We start from the raw sequence: 21,833 nt of genomic DNA, 5'->3' as shown, positions 1-21,833 counted from the left end.
AGAATAAAGTTTATAGAGCGTGCTTTCATTTTACAGCATATCTTTACAAGTACTGTCTTTTATGACCTTCACAATCAGAATATGGGAAGACTCCCATTTAAAAAAACGACAAAACGGAAGTCTGGAAGGGGGTACATCAGCATTAAACTGCTCTCAAACCCATCCCTAAAAATTATTTTTCTTTCAAAGAAATCTATATACCATGCATAGCGCAATTATAAAATGAGTTATGGAACTCAATTAAACAGTCATTTTGAAAATTAGAGTTTAAGTGGATATTCCTTACCCACATTCATGCAAATGAGATATAATGATGTTAAACATACATCTAATCACTTGTACATATTGAGGGTGTGCTATAGCTACTGTTGTTACACATTCACAGACACATAAACCAAAGATGAACTCTTCTATTTGTACCAGCAAAAGACTAAATAGGGAGAGGGAAAAGGATGAATTTATTGTGATTGTTGTTGGTTTTTGTTTTTTTTTCCCTCCATTTATCCTGTTAAGTTCCCAACCAGTAGTGGCATTCCTCCCTCTAACTTGGAGCCTATTCTCTACTTTCTTAATTTTCTAACTTTTCTAACTGCCTCTCCTGAACAAAGGTTAACAAAGACCTGTAATACCTTTTAGAAATCATTTATATCATTGTATTAAATTAAATATATCAGAATTATTGCCTAAAACATTTGGTATTCTGCAAAGTGCTTTGTACCTAACTATCAAGGAGCATTAATTCTGCAAGATATTCATACATTTTCCTCAAAACTGTTTGGAAAATTCAGGTTAAAAAGTACTAAGAAAGTTCCCTTTTTGTAATTTTCTTGGAGCTTTAACATGATACAGCAAACAAACGTCAACGCCAAGATATAGTGCACAATTTTTCTTAAGCTTATCACTATTTCTTAGAAGACCATGTTTCAATTTGGGAAATGCTCTGCTAAGGAAAGTTTGGGGAGAAAATGGGGAGAATGGCTCAGGTTTTCCCTTGTCCTTAATACAATATTTTAAATGAGGGTGAAGATTCGTCGATCTTACTTCGGCCTTTAAGTGGTACAAGTTGAAGGCATAGGTGGCTTTTCTACAAAGAGGTGATGCATAGGCTGCATGGCCGGTATATTCCTGCCTTATATTCTACAGAATGGAGATCCAGACAACCTATTTCTCCATTTCACTACCCCTGGCCTGGGGTAATGACAATGCCTAAAGGGACATAATAAAGACACAACTTCATGGTTGCTTCAAGAGTCCCTAAGTATGGTACCGCATGCATCCAGTAGAACAAAGACAGACTCAAGTTAACTCAGACATGGGAAGTAAATTTCCCCAACCTAGCACATCACCTGGCACATAATTTCCTCTTGACGTCTTCCAATGATGTTAACTGCATGAAGAGAGAAGGGTGTTGTGGGAGTGGGGGGGTGGGGGATTTGAGGGAGATAATTGTATTTATATTGTATTTGGCATTAGTAAGTCAGTGTCAACGATTTCAGTGACCATATTAGAGAAAAAGCAAGAGAACTGAAAAACCTAAAAGAGGTACTTGGCTGCATAAATTATTTCTACAAAAGATTTCTCACTTATGGCTAAGTATATTTTGGTTCCATAACAATAACCTAGATCACAATCAAAGTGATATGACAAATATCATAAGATATTTCATTGCAAAAATATTTTCTATATGTGTGCTTATACAAATAAGTAATCCATTCCTGAATTGAGAAAAGCTAAGAGATAGTCAGGATCAGGGGCTGTCTGTTGTTCTTGCTTTAAGAAGATGTCTTTTAGACTGTTTCAAGGACGCCTACATAGTTTTGGACTGAATATTAAGTTATCTCAGAGACAGTAAAGCTTTATGCATATCTAGGCTTAAAGCAGAGCCAGTTTTTCTACTTAATTGACAAAATTCTGACACAAGTTTGATAAGTGATTGGCAATTAGGGTTATACTGCTTCTCTAGATTATCTGGAATTCACAAATACAGTTACATTCTTTATGTTATAAAACAGAATGAAATCATGTGTTTAGAGAAATTTATTTTAATAATTACATTAAAACCATTTTTACCTCCAAATTCCGAATCTGCTCTCTAGAACCAAACAGCTCATTTTACAGATGGTTTAAAATAGGTTCAATAAAAAGTGAAACATTTAGGAATGCATTAACTTCACTTTCCCCTCCAAACCCACGTTATGACAGGGCTTGCAAGACATTTCAATTTAGAATTAAAACCTATTTCTGGGACACTGTGGACTTACTGTGACATATCCTACAATATCAGATATTAAAGTCAAATCTTTGTTAAATGTGGTGTCCTTTGCAGTTACCAGAAGGTCAATTTATCATGCTGTTTTTTTTTTCCCTTTTCCATACCATCTTGCACTTCAGCTTAATATAAATATTAAACAAAAGACTTTTCTTTTTAAATTTTGTGGACAACGCAAAATCCACAAAGGTGGTTGTAGTATGGTTACTTTGACAAAGAGCAGCAAAGCGTGAATAAATGCAGAAGAGATACAAGCAATTGTTCAGGGTGAAAAAAGGATTTGACACTTTTCTTTACATGAAAGTACAAACACAAAGGGAATTTTTCTGATTCTTTCCACCATACAAGTAGCCACCCTAAGCCCTTTAAATGAGTAGTTTCCATATATTTCTAAAATCACAGATGGAGGGTGTAGCACTTGTTTTAAAAGCAGCACATTTGCTTTCATGGCATTCCAGTTCATTACAAGACTCAAAGTTAACAAAGCTAATTTTTCTTTGCTAGAGGCTCAATTAATTTCTAATATGAAATATTTCACAAAAAAATTACATTCTGATGATATAAAGGGGCCCAAAACTATGGGCCCACAGGCCAAATTTGCCCAATGGTTTATTTTTCTTTGCGTGGGAGTTTAGAATGGTTTTTACATTTTTGAAGATTAGTAAACAAGAGGGGAAAGGAGGACAGACAGAGTCTTTATGTGACAAGCAAAGCCTAAAATGTTTACTATTAGGCCATTTACAAAATAAAACACAAGCCAATTCTTAAATAAAACATGTATATATTACCTTAAAAGGACTACTCATTTCCAATGATTTAAGAATTAAAGACTTGAGCACCTTATATCTCTTTAGTGCAGTGTGTCTTCTAAAAAGCTTTCCTAGTGACATCATCTTAACCTGCCTAGAAGACACATTAGAATAGAATTGCATCATAAATAGAATTTCATATTCTATTTACATCTTTATCTTTATTTTACATATATGCATTTAGATATAGCCTTGAATATGTAATACTTCAGCTCCTCAGCAAGGTAAACATGTTTTCTCCTTATATGTGTTCTAAATTTTAAAAAAATATTGAGATGAGGCAATGTGGGGAATGTGGGGAGGAAAGAAAGGAATTAGACAGATGCAAGAGAAATCTGTCCTTTAATTGTTTCTTGAATTTATTATTTCTCATTCAGTTTTTTCTTTACATTGCACAGATGAGAGCTTCTAGTTTTACAAAGGTAACAACCAATTTTAAGATAAAAATTTGTCTCTTAGGGGATAACACAATGCAAGATGCATTATGGTTTAGATGTTTTATCAGATGATATTTTGTGATGAAATTAGGTGGTACATGCACACAGACAAACCCAGTAAATATTTATAAAACCATTGGCACAGAATCCTAGCTGGCACTTAATATACCTTCAGCCTTAAACATTTTCTCAAGGATGAGACATTTGTTTACAAATTATTTAGCATACAAAAGTGATTAAACATGAGAACAAATGCATTGTACATGAAGTTCAGATTACAGATGAATTAAAGTTATAAAAATACAACTCTAAATTATAATGAATTCAAATAGCTCTCAGAATGGTCTTCTCTGGAATGTGAAGAACAATGTGATTTTATTGTCCTGGTGGTTTCTTTCAGTAATAATTTCCATTTGAGTTAGAGAGTGCTAGAGAACAGAAGCCATTGTGTCTTCAACAACTGCATGCAAAGTTAGATGACAAAACCTATTTATTGAGAAAGGGACTACTTCTTAGGACACCAGAATTAAAAGTTAGTTTTTGTTTGTTGTTGTTGTTTAATTAATGTGACATTTAAGGAAAAAAAAAATCTTTCCACTAGTCCATGTTGAGTGAATATTTTAATCTATGTCAAAGCAAAAGGCAGTAGACATCATGACTTTTAAGCTTTATAGTAGGTGACATGTTAAATCAATATCATCAAAAGGGATTTCTAAGGAGTTGTAGGTAAAAAGTACATGCAAAATGCTTCTGAGATAAATTCACAAATGAAGTGGAAAAGAATATCTGTGTATATTCAAGAAGAGAAACAATCATTGGAAACCCACAAAACTTCCAAAAAGGAAGAATCCCCAAAGTAAAAGTATACCAAAGATAGAGAAATAAGGTATTAGATGTGGAATGGGGCAGAAATAGTGAGTAACACATAAATATTAGGAAAAAAAATGTCCAAAGGTAGTGTGTTATCTCAGGAAAAAATAAGTAGCATGCCCATTTTGAGAAATATGACTTGAAATAGATTCAGTTAAACCAAATATAAACATAAACAAATGACACCCAGCTTTTTCTTTTAATAACTGGTATTCTAGATGCAAAAATCCCCAAATACTGTCTTTGTGTAAGTCATGCATTTATCATTCCAATCATCATGGTGTATTATTCCAAACTACACATGAACCATAATAAAAATAACAACAAAAACTATTAATACTATATAGAAATAAAAATCCTTATAGATACTGACCATGTAAAAGACTAGATTTGAAGGTGTTTGTAGACAATTAAAATTTTATTTTTATAGATAATAACAGCTGAATAGTATAATGAAAAAGGAAAATTCATATTAGAAGATAGAGTTTGGAATCCAGAAGCTGTTTAATATTTTTCAGTATAAATAACTGTATGGCTCAGAGGAACAATGTGGAATCTCAGGCCTCATGGAGAAGCTACACTCTAGTGAAGGGAATAGACAGGTTTGGTAATTAACATACAACCTGGTGGCTGAGGTCCTGGGAGTCCTATATCTTACTCCTCTGTGCAGTGCTACAGGCAGGGCCAAAGCAAAGAGGGTTCTAATCCACTCTATACAGAGGAACCAAATGGAGCTTTAGAGACAAGAACATCTTTGAGCTGCGTGGAGGAGCAAGTTCAACAGATGGATTTGCATGGGGCTAGGACAATACTTCCCATATGTATATGTACAAATAACAGAGCTATGAAAAATATAAAGTGTCAGAGAACTATTTCAGTCATGATTAACATTCTATTCACCCAGAGAGCAAAACACCTCTTCTGCCCATACTCAATACTTATTGAATCACAATCTCTAAGGGTTGGCTCCACATATCTGAATTTTAAAAAAGGGGGAAAGGAGCGTGCTTATTTTGATCATCTATATATACGTACATAGTGGGGATTGAAAAAAAAAAATCACTAAACATAACACTTAGGTCCCTGTTCCCATTCATTCCTCAACCCATTCTAGTATGGATTCTGTACCAAACCTGTCCAGGCCAAAGTTACCTGGGCCTGCACCTCACTAACTTCAATGGAAAACTTTATTTCCTCATGCATACTGGCTTCCTTCCATCCTGGCTGGATATACAGAGTGATCTTTTCCAACAGATATGATCTGTTCCTTCCCTCTTCAGAATGCTTTAATGACTTTCTCTTGCTCTGAAGATCACTTTAGTTTGGCCCCTCCCTATATCTCAAGCAGATCTAATGTAATTTCCCTGCTTGCTTGCTTTGCTCAAACTACATTAGCCTTCTCTTGGTTCCTCAAACAACACATTCCTTCCTGCCTAGGCTTTTTGATGCTTCCTCAGCCTGGAATACTTTCCATTATCACCCCATATTTCCCACCCTCTGATCAGCTAAGATTTACTCATCTCTCAAGACTTATCTTAAGTGATACTTCCTCTGGTAAGATTGCCCAGCCACTTCCCAGATTGGATTACCATCCCCTGATATGTATTCCCAAAACTCCCCTTACTTATTCCTTTGCATTTCTCACAAAAGTAACAAATGTGACTGTGAGATTTCTGCAACATGTTAGTTCTGTCCATCTTCTTGGCCATTATATTCAGCAGTATGGCAGACTTCCTTTAGAACAATGCCTACTATCTAGTAGACATTTAATAGTGATTGAATGAATGGTCTAGTAAAGATATTTTCTATTTGCCTCCAAATTTTCCATTGATAATACTGATAATGAGGTGGTTGTTTTAAAGTTTTACTGTCTCTTATATCCAGGCTTAAATGGCTTATCTGGCATACTACAGTTAAAATAATGTTTGATTTCCATTACAATCTTGTTTTCTTCTCTATCAATAATACTCTTTTCCTACAGGGTCTTATCTGGACCACAGGCCAGCACAATTTTTGGTAAAGGACCAAAAGGCATTGTGGGCCAAGAGGCACTATTGGGCAAATGTTCTTACCAAAAGATTAACAGTCTTTTTATATTTTACATACTATACCATACAAAACAGGCAATAGACCAGATTTGACATATGGTCCAACTGCTGATTAAGAACAATGGCATTGAACATGATTTATAGCTTGATTACTCTCAGACTCACATCTCTAGAAAAGTCATCTCCTCTGTGTCTCCTTGATACCTCCATCTGGAGTCTAACAGGCATTCAATTTAATATAGAAAAAAACGTAAAATCAATCATACATGTACAGCCAGCCACTTACAGTCCACTACATGCCATCAAGCCTTCTCCATCTCAATAAAAGTGACCATAATCTGCCATGTCCTCAGGTCAAACACCTTGGTATGATTCTTGATCAGTAAATCATAACAGCTCTACCTATGGAACAGATTCCAATCTCAGCCACTTTTCCCCAACTTGATTGCTACAATCATAATCCAAACTACCATCATCCCTCTCATGGAGAGGTGCAACAGTTAGCTAATTGGTGTTCTTTCCTCCACTGCTGCACCCCACTCCAATAATACATCCTCCATACTTCAGAGAAAGGGATCTTTATAAGAGTATATCTGATTATATCATACCTCTATCATAAATGTTTCAACAGATTTCATTTATAACCAAATATCATCTACAAAATCCTAACTGATCTGGTCCCTGAGACACCCCAACTTCATAGGTCTCTATATACACTCCTTTCATAAGCTTCTCAGCCAAACTGACTTTTTTGTTCTACAAGAAAATTTCAAGCTGTTTTCCATTTCAGAACCTTTATATTTACTATTCCTTCTGCTCAGAACTCCATGGATCTTCAAAGTAGCTGCCTTTCTCCTAATTCTGATCTCAGCTTTCTCAGAGAGAGACTTTCCCTAACTCCCCATAGCAAGATAAGTGCCTCCTCATTTCCCAGTTACGCTCAACCAGATTTTCAATTCTAATCTTCTTGATAGTAAGTTCATAGCTCTTCAGGGCACTTGATTTGGTTTATCTATGCATTTATGTGTACTTTTCCTATCTCCCCACCACAGTAAAAGCATAGTGTCTCTGTCATTCTCATTGCTATATGTCTAGTGCCTGGCCCATAGTATGCACACTATAATTATTTGTTGATTGACTTGTTGACTATTATAGGTACACAAATCCTTTTTTACTAATATTTAACTGTACACCAGTTCTCTTCTCATGCTCTGTATTTCTTTCTGTTCTTTTCTGTCTTCTGACATTCTATGCAACATTATAATGTGTATCATTTATTTTTCCTCAGCATTTCTCCTTTCATTTTATACAGTGAGACTTTAGTTTACCCAGAGAAACTACATTTTGGTAAAAAGGAGTTATCTTTCTGCTACCAAAAAGACAATTCCACCAGGGGGTGAATAAACATGTCTTATTATTCCTGGTTCCCAAGATATGAAACCAGTAAGTTTTCTCATATTCAAGCATTGCTGTCTGTAAAGATGAAAGGCTACTACTTAGAGCTTTAAACTCATTTCCACCCTCAATACTTAAGTTTCAGAAACAAAGATTGATGTGATAGAGTTTGAAAGCAGATTTATCAACATCTTGCAAAAGAACAAATGATCTTTCTCATTAACATCTTCAATTAAGTACCTGAATCTGATGAAACAACAGGTTACATATTATATATCCTAAATTTGCTTTGGCTCATTCTTCTAAAAGCTTTCAAATTAATTAAAATGGAGATATTTAGTAATGGGAAAGAGAAAGAGATAAAAGTCTTTTTAAATCAAGTTAAACTGGAATTTAATGTTACTTTAATACACTAGTCTGTACGTAATAGCAGGATTAATAAAGCAAACTTCCAAAGTCCTAAGTGGTGACCATTTCAAAATCTCAAATATTAAAGGGAATTACCAAAACTCAATACCCTCCAATAGACCCCCACCTTACTTTAAAAAAAGCCAAAATCATTACAATGCAAACAAGATCCTACATAACCTCTAACCCTTCCTCCTTCATTCTGTTATGTCTAAGATCTTTTACTACTCTCCACCATGTACAATTTGTTCCAGCTACAATAGTTTCTTTGCTCCTCCTGCAAAACACCAGGCAAAAAGCACAGTCCCACTCAAGGGATACTTGCTGTATCCTATTTAAGGAAAGTTCTTCCCACAAAGTCTTGTGTGACTCAGGCCCTCATCACCTTAGGCTCTTGATTGTCATCTTTTCTGTGAGGCCTTTCTTGATTGTCCAATGAAAAATATCCCTCTCAGAATTCTGTGATCCCTACCACAGCATTGGTTTTCACCATCTAACTTACTCTCCTTTGCAAAAGTATTTTGTCCATCATGTCACCTTTCTCCCACTTTAGGACATAAGCTCCTTGACAGCATGGATCTTTGTCAATTTTCTTAACTGCTCCATCCCTAGCAACCAGAATAATTACTTGTACAAGGTAAATACTTTATAAAGATTTGTTAAATAAATGAAAATACAGCCCCAGACATCAAGGTGCTTTTAAATAAATAAGGGAGAGACATAAGCCAGTAAATATAGTGTAGATTGAGAAATGCTGATAGTGTTGTTCACAGAGAGTTTATATAATCAACAAGAAGCAACACCAAAATAAGAATGGGAAAACCAAGCAGAGGCTGATAGGAGGTGATAACTGATTAAAGGACCAAAAGAAGATAGTCAGATGGGGAAAAGAGAGAAAGGAAGATCTCACATATAAGCATTCGAAAGTATAATAACAAAAATAAGCAAAACATAATCAATCTCAATTACTATGTTGCACGTAATTAACTAAGAAAACCAAGAACAGTTTAATGCCTTGATAAAGCTACAATTCATAAATAGATCATGTTGTGTGACATGACCATGCATAAATCTTAGTGCTTCCTAACATTTGGAAAAAAAGCTTTTAGACAAGATGTGATGATTTAGTGAAACAAAGTTGCGATGGATGGGGCACATGTCTCCTAAAGACAAGGCACGGTACTAGCTGTGAACACTGTGTACAGCCTTCATAATGAAAAGATGCCAGATTAATTTTTTAAAAAGTCTCTTGAAATGTAATTTGGCAATTTTGAAATTCATGTATAATTCATGAGCTTTGTAAAGGAAACCAAATAAGTGACAGAGAGGTGATTCCCAAGTGTGTCTTTATGCTGAGGTATATGGCACTACAAGTTAAAGAAGAAGAAAAAAGCAGTAAGTATTAAGAATAAGCAGTGATTTATGTTGAAGGATCAGACACCAAGTCTCACATACAAAGTCACTTTGAATCTCCTAGCCTCCAACATCCAAGTTCTGGCACCTTAGTCTGGGCATAAAGAACTTAAGTACAGTTCTAACACTTCATGTTTTGGTGCGGTTAGGAAGCAGGGCATAAAAAGGAAGGTAGAATAGGTTACATGTCTGCTTGATAGAAGGAAATACTTTCCTCAGTCTCTTTCCATTATATTCCTTTCTTGAGTGGGGAAAGTCCTTCTAAAAGCTTCATATATAGAATAATTTTCAGGAATTTACATTATTTTTATGTTAAAATACTTCAGTTTAAGAATTTCTCAGACCTGCTCTTGTCACAGCTCCTTTTTTTCTTGTTTATATCACTTATTTGTATTCCTCTTTCTATCTCTCAAGTACCTTATGATCTCTTCATTACAAATTTGAGTTCTTTTTTCTCTCTGTATATCAGGTAAAAGACAAGGCTAGGGTATGATACAGAAGATAGTGAATAGTTGGTAAATAAGGATAGCCATACATAGCCCAATAAAGATTAGAGTCAAGGAAAAGCAATTTTTAGTCATTACAATTGAATGTTATTAGGGATGTGCTGTTTTCCAAAAATACTTATTTTTCAAATCAAATTCTATAACAAATTCCAAATACAAAAAATTTCTCCAAATGAAATTTTAATTCCGAATCAAGTGTCCATATGGTCTCTAAATACATGAAAACAAGAAAACATTATAGCTCAATATAAAATACTTATATGAAGTCATGGAATGGTACTTTAAATAGTTTTTTTCCTAAATTAATTTTATTTTCTAGATGATTAGAGATCCTTCATTAAAATGAAATTTATTTAGAAAATAGATTAAATAAAATAAACAAGTTGAAACACTTTATTACATTGCATGCTAAGATGACTTTTCAAGGGTATTATGAATGAGCACCACTTAAATATTGGGAGACATAATGCAATTCAGTACAAAGAAGAAAATTTAACATGTTCTTCCACATAAAAATGGAATACACTACAACTTATTTTTTCCCCCATGGCAATGTCTTTGATGATCAGGAAGACAGTTTAAGACACTAAAACAAAACAGTATACAATGACTTAATTTAAAAACATCTAATCTAAATGGTTAAAAGAAACCCCTTTCTGCAGAAAAAGCATTTTTTTTTAGTGAGTCCTACAAAGTGTATCTTTACTACTAAATATGTATGGCCTACACCTCCACTACTTCACATGCTTGCATGCAGTCAGCACAAAAAGGACGTGTGCTGACCAGCTGTAGGGATAAAGCCTTTAAATGCCTGGAAAGAATATGAAATGCATGATGAATCTACACGCATAGTTTTCTCAAGGATCCAAATTTTGAAGACAAGTTCTTTGAAAACATTATTGTCTTTACAGTAAATCCACTTGCATTCTTAATTTCTACCTTCCCTGTTTACCATAAAATTTGAAACTTTCAAGCCATGTAAATGTTGTATTGCACAGTATCTCTATGAATGATTGACTTCTTTTGTAGGAAGAAGATGTTAGAAATTACTGTTAGGATCTTAAATGTTGTGGGAAGGAAGGGTAAATCTAAGGGGGTTTAAGTACTAGATATTTGCATTTACAATTTTAAGAAGATGAATCAAAACTAAACTGGACCTAAATAACATGAACCTGTCATCAACTAAATTAAATTCTGCTACACACACACACACACACACACACACACACACACACCCGCACACATGCACTTTTTTTTTTTATCTTGCACCATGGAGAAAGTCTTTATATTTGATTAAAGAATGTTGGAAACATTAAGTCTTGCATTATATAACAGAGTTCAATTTCACCTACTTAGCTTGATGATATTTTAAGGGTCATGGCTCTTGGGACACACAAATAACCATCATTCACAATTCACTGACAAATATCTGAGTTCAACTCACTTAAAGCAATATTCAATTATAAAATGAAAATAATTTACTGAACAAACTTGAAAAACATAAACTCTAGGTGGCATTAATGTTGACCATTAAGGTGATTATTCCCCAACAATAGTGATCCTAAAATATTAAAATTCATAGATCACATGATCTGAGATTTTTTAATTAAAAGCTATAGCTATAAACTTTAAATCCAAAATTGGATTCTCTATTCTTTCACTTATATTTCCTGAAAGATAAAATGAGAAAAACAGTAAAAATAATATCTTTGTCCACACTGGGAAAAGAGTGCCAGAGAAAGAATAAGAGAGAGAGAGCAATAACTGTTTATCTATTTATGTAACTATGTATCCCTATCTATCATCTATCTATCGATCTACTGATTCACCATTCATGTGTCTTTCCATCCATACATCCATCCATTCATCCATCCACTCATCCTGGAATAGCTTTTCTTGATTCCTCTAGAGAGAAACCAGATTTACATAAACAGGAAATACCTATAACTGACATACTATATTCTGTCAGTTAGTATATATAGTATAGTTACATGTAATGATTCCGAGATAATATACTTGAACTTACTAAATGGGATAGCAAAATGATTTGCTATTCCCAAACTGTGTTCCTTAACTGAAAAATCATTTCACTCTCGGGATACTGAAGGTATAGATATAATTGACAGAAATTATCATATTTTATTTTTGAATGTTTAGTATCACACCCAAATTCTGGTCAAGAAAGCAGAAAATAAGTTAAACAGAGTGTCCTCAAACTTAAGTTGCTACATGAGTGGGCCTCTGCTTTTCCTTCTTCAAATATTCAAATTCTCTAGCATCTAGCATCCGTGATGCTGTTTGAACTATTGCCTTTGGGAAACAGACCGACATCTGACATATTCCATTCTTCATTTTTTATTTTTTTATATGCCAGAAAAATAGCACAGATTTACCTTTTTAAGGATATCAGGATAGAAATGTTTTTTAAGAATTACTAGACAATGTTTACGAATGATTTTAAGATTAAAATCATTATTTTTATTTTTTGTAAGCATTTTTCTTAATTCCAAACTGCTTCATACTGCCTTTTGATTTTTTCTTAATTTTTATCTAAGTTATACCTTTACCTAAGTACACAACTCATATTATAGTTAAACATATTTTGGGGCTCCCAAAATGGGATGACACAGTTTGGAAATACGTTCTCAATTCTGAATACAACTGCCTCCTGCACTCCACATAGTCCGATAAATTGATTGGGCTCTGTCATGCTTCTCTCTAAAGCCTCTCTCACCCAGCCAACAGTCCCACAGTTAGCCTCTTGCACGGACTGCATCTTTACTGATTAGATGTCAGTTCAGTTTTAGCTAGATTATCCCTGAGTCAATGTCTATTGTAGAATTTAGAAATGTGAATCTATACAACTACCTTGTGATAGTTCCCTTAAAGACAAAATAAATCCAAATGTTTACAGGATTTGTTTTATTTGCATGGCAGGAATATGTTCTGAATAATCACAAACATTCTACTTAAACTTAAGGATAGGTTTCATTTTCACCTGTTCAGCAGTTTTTAATTTGCAAACCACCTAAGCAGAATATAAATGGGCATCCAAGTCTGGGGAATGTTACTCTCAGAATAAACACTTACTATTCCATAAATCATTAGTATGGGAAACCAATGTCCTTAAGCAGATGCTTCTATTGGTATATTTTAAAAATCAACAAGGGATATCTACCTGATTTTTCCAATCCACTCTCCAAATGCCTTCCATTTTATTTAATAATGCCGTTAAAGGGATAATTGGTCAACATTCTTATTAGAATTCAGAATGCATTTCCTATATCACATGTATTATAAAGGGTAGTTGTGCATAATTGAAATAATATTGAATATTTCACTTCGTGTACATTCTGGATTAAATAGATTTATTTCTTGTGTCCTCACAACTTAACTGTGATTTCAAACATGGTTTCTATAGATAAGAACATCCAGATTTCCAAATGACTTACAAATGATTAGAATATAATCTACTCATGAATATTGATAGCTTTACTATATTCCCTAAGAAGTTTAATTTTAGGTGGAAATATAATTTTTTACCTTTTGTGTGTACATTTGCTACAAAGGTCATACTCCTTTGACACTTAATCATAATCTTGGACCTTGGGCATCCTAATAATCAAAGTTTTAATACAACATTGTAAATTTAATATAGAGAAACTAACCTTAAATATAGATTTTGATGTATTATTATCTTACCAGTTCTCATCAATAGTAACAACTATGAGATTCTGATTAAAAAAAAATAATACTGTAAGTTTTAATTTTTAAGACTTTTTATTTTTAAATTCTGATAAATTGCATGTCCAAAATGAAAAGAATATTTAATATTTAATGAGACTTATTGATCTAAAGGACAATATGTAGCTTAGATTGTATTACCAATTATAAGATTTGGTCATCAAACCTAAAATACCTGCTGCACTCAATCTAGCTATTGCAAAGGAAGCAAATTTTCTTAACCATAATATTAAAGCATTCCATTATATTTTCTATTAAGTTGTTTCATCCTTTGAATCATTGTCTATTTTAATTTATTCTTTTAAAAAGAAACTAAATCACTTATCTTGAATTTACCATTAAAAGGTTGGCTATGGCTAAGCTTGGAATTGATTTCAGTGCATTTTTTTTTTTTCAAATAATGGTTACAATGAAAGGAAAGAAGATTCAAGCAATCAATATCAAGGAAAGAGCCAAGTGTTTGCACAAATGAGAGAGAAGATACTTATTTTTTCCTCAACTATTTTAAATATCCAATAACCTGTTATCCATCTAGAACAAGCCATAATCCTTGGAAATGACTGCTACGGAAAGGGTATTGGCAATTCTGTGTAATACTGCATGTCCTGTTGGATCACTATTGCAGAAAAACAATTGTCATCCTATATTTTAGTGATACACACACTGGCAGAAGAATAAACACTCTCTTAGTCAACAGAAGTGTAATGTAGCTGCTGCCTACAGATTCTTGTTTTATAATATTGGTAGAAAAATACTATTTATACTTAATAAAGTTTTCTTACATTATTTTATCACAAAAGGAAAGAAAATGAGAATCCAACTAGAGGTTGATATAAATACTTACATGGAAGAAAAACTTTAAAATCAAAGCTTATTTCCCTCTTAACATTGACTATGAACACATATGTTTACATAGCTTCTCATAGAAAGAGACAAACATTTTTATTTTTGGAAAACATCTTCCTATTTCATTCCAAAAAATAAATTGAGCAAAATTACATACGGCTAGCAAGCAATGTTCTTCTTGAATAATCTCTTCAAAAGAGTTTATAAAACTTATTTGAATCTACACAACAGTAATTGGATATTTTGGAAAGCAAAGGATTAGCAAAAGCTCAACTCCATCACAATTATATAACACCACTATACACTTCCAATTTTGTTAAAAATAATGCACCTGCCCCTATACTCTTCCTCTCCACAGATTCATTTCAAGCCTTAACAAACACTGAAGCAAATTCGAAATAGACTCAACTCCAATATATAAAAAAAAGTTCATGGAAGCTATGACTTACTTTTATTCTGTAAAACTGCAACAATTAGTATCTAAAAAGGTAACACATCCAAAAAGACTGCAATACTTATCAAAATACATTTCATAGACACTAGCTTTAACATAAACTGCTCTGTATAGTTATTGATCAAATCAGTATACTGAAGAAAATCTATGGCCTTTTTCTACTCTATGAAGTACATAGAAGGAGATAACAACCTTGCAGCGCCACTCTACCAAGTTCCCCCAAATATACTTGGAAAGCAGTAAGAAACTTCAGTTTTTCCACGTAATTTCTGAAGAACATCACACTCTTTAAGGAAAAGTTTCTCCAAATTAAAAATTTTAAAACATGTAAAAATTGTGGATGAAACAGAGACCCACAAGCTTCTTCAAAAAATATAAAAGCTTTAAGTAATATGCTGTTGTAAAATCAAACTCACACATAAACATATATTACAACAGAGTAAAGCCAAGTTCAGAGAGGTGGTTTCAAATCTGGCACACCAAATTGCACCTAATCGTAGTTCAATTTAGCTGATTCAGAAGCTTTAACAAAAGTCTTGTGAAAACATACAAGTTTTGTAAAACATCAAACCGAAGAACCACATAATTCTGCAGTAAAGTGAAACCTCACATACTCAGATGATCAGAACATGCTATCACCTACCTTGACCTTGTACATTCCCCTGCTGACTCCAAAGGATCACCGTCATCATCAACAGTCCCGGAGGCCATGTCCACATGCTTCCAGTGACACTTCCTTGTGTTCTGGCCATTGCATTTTAAACTCTGCATATTGGGTGAGGTAGATATGAGAAGAGGAAGAATTTACAACCTTAAAGAAATACATTATCACTCAAATCCCTATCTAATACACATTGTGCATTTACAAATTAATCTGCTTACAAGTAGATACATTGAAAATTATGCTTCCCCTTGGGATTTTCATTAATATTCATATGAAAGCTCACTCTTTAACCTCATATTGTGAACATTCCATCTGAATGATATTTTTAATATCATTTTGAAAAATAATCCATTAAATCTATGAACATTTAAGACGTATTACCCAAATGCCTAATTGGAGTATAGTCAAGCAAAAATTGTTCATGGACACTATTTATAACTTGTTAATTTTACATGTTGTAGCATTAAAAACACCATGTCATCTCTAGGCATACATTCAAAAATGTCTTTTCATCATATCTACATTAAGTTTAGCATAATTATTTCATAAAGTATATTCTCTAGTTTTAAGTTAAATGGTATCCTAGTTATATCCATTACTTTAACTGAGTAGAGATTCATCATATACTCAAAAGTCTTGTTTTGCATTTAAAATCGAGAATAGAATTAATTATATAAATCACAATTGTAATTCCAATTCCAGGTATATAACCCAAAGGAACACTCATATGTATGCACAAGACAAAATGTATTTGAATGTTCATTTGACATTTTTCACACCAAAAAATGAAAATTCTTAAATATATACCTGAGGGATGTTATTTATTCATACGGTTGAATAATACACAGTAGCTAAATGAATAAACTTGAGCCACTTTTTCCAAAAGGGATAAATCTCAAAAATAAAAGGTTAATCAAAAATAGCAAGTTCCAGAAAGATAGGTTCAATACTATACTTTTAAATATAAATTTGCAAAATAGTTAAAAGCATAAATTTTTGTAGATTCACAAACATTTAATACAATATAATAATGCATAAAATGATATACATTTTCACAGCCAAAATTAGGAAACTGCAGGAATACAATTCAAATATTAATCAAAAGGAATTTAAAGCGGAAAAGTCCCAAATCTCCATTTTTTCACAGTTGACAACACACGGAGTTAAGAGAAGTAGATTTAATGATTTCAAGAATAAATCCTTTATTCAAAATGCTAAATAATCATAATTCCAGTAAACATGGACAATAAACCAAGTACCTGGAAATTTTCCTTCTCCCTTTCTCATTTATCAAGAAAAAGAGGGATTTAATTACTCACTTTGCATGAGAGATTTAATTACTTATTTTGCATTACTTCATTTTGAATTCATAATATCAAAGCTGAAGGGCAACTTAATAATATTAAAGCTGAAGGGCAGCCCATTGTAACCTCTTCATTTTAAATAAGCAAACAGGTGAAAGGGTTGCAATGCCACTTCCAAGATCATGTATATACAGGGATGATGATGATGATGATGATGATAGATTTAGTACTAATACATATTTCTTGAAAAATTACTAAAATCTAGGCTATTTTACTATGCTAAATGCTTTAGATTCCTTGTCTAATTTAGTTCTCATAGCAGTTCTATGAAGTAATGACTTTCAACATCACCATTTCCCAGATAAGATAACAGAGGCTTACAGAAGCCACACAATCCTCAAGTTATGTGATTAGTAGATGGCAATGTTGTGATTTGAGCCAAAACAGGATGACTTCAGAGTCTTTGCTCCCAACAACTAATCACTAAGCTGGAATTTAATCCTAACTCTCCTAACTTCAGACTACTAATCTTTGCAAAAAAAGATGTCAAAAAGAGGAAACAGAGAACTCTTGCAAATAGAACCTAACGTATTTGATCACATATAATGTAAACATTTTCAAACAGAAAATATTTAAAATATAAGGCAATTAATGGCACTATTACAGTTAATTCCTAAAAGCATCAACCCTACTCAGAGTAACTTGGGGTATCAAGGCTAAATATCACTCCTGCCCCCCCAACACGTATTAGCATTTGCAATAATTTTCATTGAAGGAAAAGATAAGTGATATTACCAAAAGGCAAAGGTGATGCCTCTTTACTCATTTAGAGGGCATGAGAACTGTGTAGAATGTTGCTGCCAAGGAATAGCCCTAGTTATTGAATTTTTAGATAGGAACACAATCCAAGCCTAAAAAGATATATACATACACATGTAGAAAGATAGATATAGATACAATTTCACCACTAATTTTTAGATCTCTGTTCCCTTCTAGTAACTGTAACATTTTTATCTGGTACCAACAATGTCAAAATTCCCAAAGTTTATATCACTCTCTGATGAATTATTTTTGCAACTTTTATATTTATGTCATATTTCCTTAACTACTGCTAACCTACAGAGTTGTAATTTTAAATGGTATATTTCTAACTATTCTATATAAAAGTGAAACACATTCAGGAAGAGCTGTCATACAAAACACCAGGCCCACTGTGTATTTAGTAAAATTTAAAGAACAGATGGCTTTTCAAATTGTTATTATAATCAAATGAAAATGAAACCTCTCCAAGTTGATGTTTACAGAAAACTAATATTTCATAAATGCCATGTTACTATGATATATTATCTATATACTGTCCCTGTTATGAAAATCATAACATTTTATGGAACTTGATATTAAAAATGACACAATGTGCTCATAGAGGATAAAATTAATCTGTTTAATTTTCTTTTCTTTTCATCAGAAGAAGACAAAATAACTAGAAAGAACTGTGCTAGATGAACAGAAAAAAAGAAGAAAAGTAATATTTACCAGAAAGACATTCATGGACTTCTCTAATCTTTGTGTGGAACACAGCTTTCATGCATTTCCAAAATGAATAAAAACTGTGAGAAATATCTACTTTAATTATGTAATTTTACTTGACCTGTTAACTCTTTAAAGAATGGAATACATCCTAAAAGAAGGATACCCTAAAAGATGAATGACTGGACCTTTTTGCCCTTAAAATATATTTGATATGCAGTTAGAGAAGTAAAGCTTGAACTTTGGATATAAAGACAGAACTACTCAAAACTATTCATATCTCTGTTTCAAATGCTGAAGGCCATCAGAGAAAACAAAATATGCCCTAAGAATGCAGCATGCATTTTTCTTGTCATAAATAGTAACAACATTTGGTTTCGTTACATAAGAACTTTGGAGCAAACAGCACTATGACATGGCTTCATGGGGCCCTGAACTCCACAGTTTATCACTAGGATGTTGTCTCTGGTACCCACTATAAGACCACCTGGTCTGAGGGATGCTTTACAACCACGTTTCAAATGGGAAAGACAATCCTGGATTAAGTGGCTGTAGAAAACCCACTATATGTGCAAAGAGAAGCTGGAGAGTGATGTCATCAACATGGCGATGTAAGGCATCCCTGGAAATATCTCCCCTCAGAAACAACTTTATAAAAGGACAAATCCCACTTGTTAGGAATTCTGGAGAATGACAGAGACTGGAGAATGATTTCATAAATGCTGAATTGAAGAAAAAGAAAAACACCAATAAAGACAGGAGATCTGCAACGTGGACCTGTCAGTCCAGCCCCCTCCCCCTTATTTGGTCCCATGCAACTTAAGAGTCACAGTGGCAGTATGGCCTGGGGACCTCCAGCCATAACACAGACAGCAGAGCCACTCACAACAGGCACAGGGACACAAGTCCAAGAGATCCAGGGTGGAACCAAAGCAGCTGGCCACTCCTGCATACAAAAGGGCCACCAGGAAGCAAAAGAGACCACAGCAGAACTGTTGGTAAGAGGTGAATACACCCAACCCAGTCTCTGATGCTACAGCACCTAAACACAAACAGCAAAAAAGGACCTTTTTGATCTTTATCTCATCTGGCTCCCTAGGGTGGGATAGCCTACTGGGGGAGTTACCAGAGGCAGAAAAGCCCCAAAGAAAAACAAAAGAAACACTAAACTACTGAAGGCAGTATGGGTCCCAGGACTGAAAAGTTTAATGAAAAGGAGGTACTGAGTAAGGGAAAGCAGTTAAAAAATCATAGAAGCTAGGCAAAAAAAATTCTATACAAAAGTAAACAGAACAGATCAGGAGTCCCAGAGAAGGAACAGAGGAAAGGAAATTTTCTCCTAGAGGTGAAACAATTGCACATAAGGTGACAATCTTAAAAGTTGCACTGCATGTCTAGGGCAAGAAACAGGTGCAGAAGACCTAAGAAAATCTGAACAGTTAAACACAGGCTTTTCTAAAATTTCAGTAAGAATGGTTCCAATCATCCAAGAAGAGCCTTAATGCATAGCGGAATCAATAAAAAAAACTCTGGGCAAGAGGGAGGAAACTGACCTTCAGAGTTAGCACATTGGAATAATCAGATGCCCAGACATAGCCATACCAAGAAGCAAGAAGACATGGCTCAGTCAAGGGAACAAATTAAAAGTTCAGAAGACACACAGACTTTGTAACAACTAATCAAAGAAATTTAAACAAATCTAATTCATTCCAGGAGATGAAGAAAAATATGGATAGGAAAAAAAATATACAGATATAGAGCCAAAGGATATTAAGAACACAATGTGTGAGCAAAAAGAAGAATTAGAAAATTCAAAAAGAAACATAACAGAAATTATGGAATGACGCGCACAGTAATGGAGATTAAAAATATGCTCTAGCATTCAACAGCACACTTGAACAGGCAGAAGAAAGTATCAGCAAACTAAAAGACCTGGCAATCAGAATCCTACAGTCAAGAGAACAGAAAAAGAAAAGAAAGGAAAAAATTAAGCAGTCTCTAAGGAACTTGAGTGAAAGCATGAAACATATTAAAATACATATCATGGGAGTCCCAGAAGGAGAAGGGAAGGGAAAAGGGGCAAAAAGAATATATGGGTAAATAGTGGTAGAAAAATATTCTACAAATATATGGAAGTTCAGTAACATATTCTTAAAACAATAAATGAGTAAAAGAAGAAATCACAGGGAAAATAAGTTATGCTGAGATGAATGAAAACAATAACAACATATCCAAACTTATGGAAAACAGTGAAGGCAGGGCACAGAGGGAAATTTATAGCCATAAATGCTAACATTAAAAAAGAAGAAAAAGCCCAAATGAAATATCTAACTGCACACTTGGAGGAAACAGAAAACAAACAGCAAATTAAACCCAAAGTGAGAAGAAAAGAAATAATAAATATTAAAGCAGAAATAATTGGAATAAAGATTAAAAAAAAAAGAACAATAGAGAGCAAACAAAACTTTGTTCTTTGAAGATAAAAATTACAAACCTTTAGCTAGACTCACAAAGAAAAAAAGACAAATAATTAAATCAGAAATCAAAAGGGGTACATTGCTACTGACCCCATTGAAATAAAAAGGATCATAAGAGGATACTGTGAACAACTGTATGTCAACAAATTAAACAACTTAGTTGAAATGGACAAATTCCTAGAAGCACACTAACAACACGCACTGCCTCTAGAACAAACAGAAGGTCTTAGCAGACCAATTACAGGTAAAAAATTGAATCTGTAATCAAAAACTTCACAAAAAATAAAGCCCAGGACCAGATGGCTTTACAGGGGAATTATGCCAAACATCCCAACAAGAATTAAAACCAAAACTATTCAAATTGTTTTCAAAAAATTAAGAAGGTGAGAAAACTACCTAACTCATTCTATGAAGCCAACCTTACCCATATACAAGATAATACAAGAAAAGAAAATTACAGACCAATTTCTCTTATGACTACAGATGTAAAAATAATAAAATTGTAGCAAATCAAAACCACAACACATTAAAAAATTATACACCAGAGAGAACCTAAGATGGTGGCTAGGTGAGAAACGGCAAAAAAACACCTCCGTGGATTCTTGGTAGCGGTGCTATTTGCTGTCCTTACTAGTATATTGTATTGTATGACATGTTATTTT

At 33.6% G+C, this 21,833-nt stretch overlaps 1 long non-coding RNA gene across 1 annotated transcript in view; it reads right to left on the bottom strand.

Moving 5' to 3' along the window:
* LOC119531894 overlaps positions 1 to 21,833 on the bottom strand; it is an 83,874-nt gene that overhangs the window by 32,072 nt on the left and 29,969 nt on the right. The window contains exon 2 of the long non-coding RNA XR_005216441.1: positions 15,843 to 15,964. This is a non-coding gene — a long non-coding RNA (uncharacterized LOC119531894). The remainder of the gene's footprint in view (positions 1 to 15,842; positions 15,965 to 21,833) is intronic.

The sequence above is a fragment of the Choloepus didactylus genome, chromosome 1, assembly GCF_015220235.1.
Source record: "Choloepus didactylus isolate mChoDid1 chromosome 1, mChoDid1.pri, whole genome shotgun sequence".
Lineage (NCBI taxonomy): Eukaryota > Metazoa > Chordata > Mammalia > Pilosa > Megalonychidae > Choloepus > Choloepus didactylus.
The sequence above is the reverse complement of the archived record's forward strand: the minus strand, read 5'-3'. Positions and strand labels throughout refer to the sequence as shown.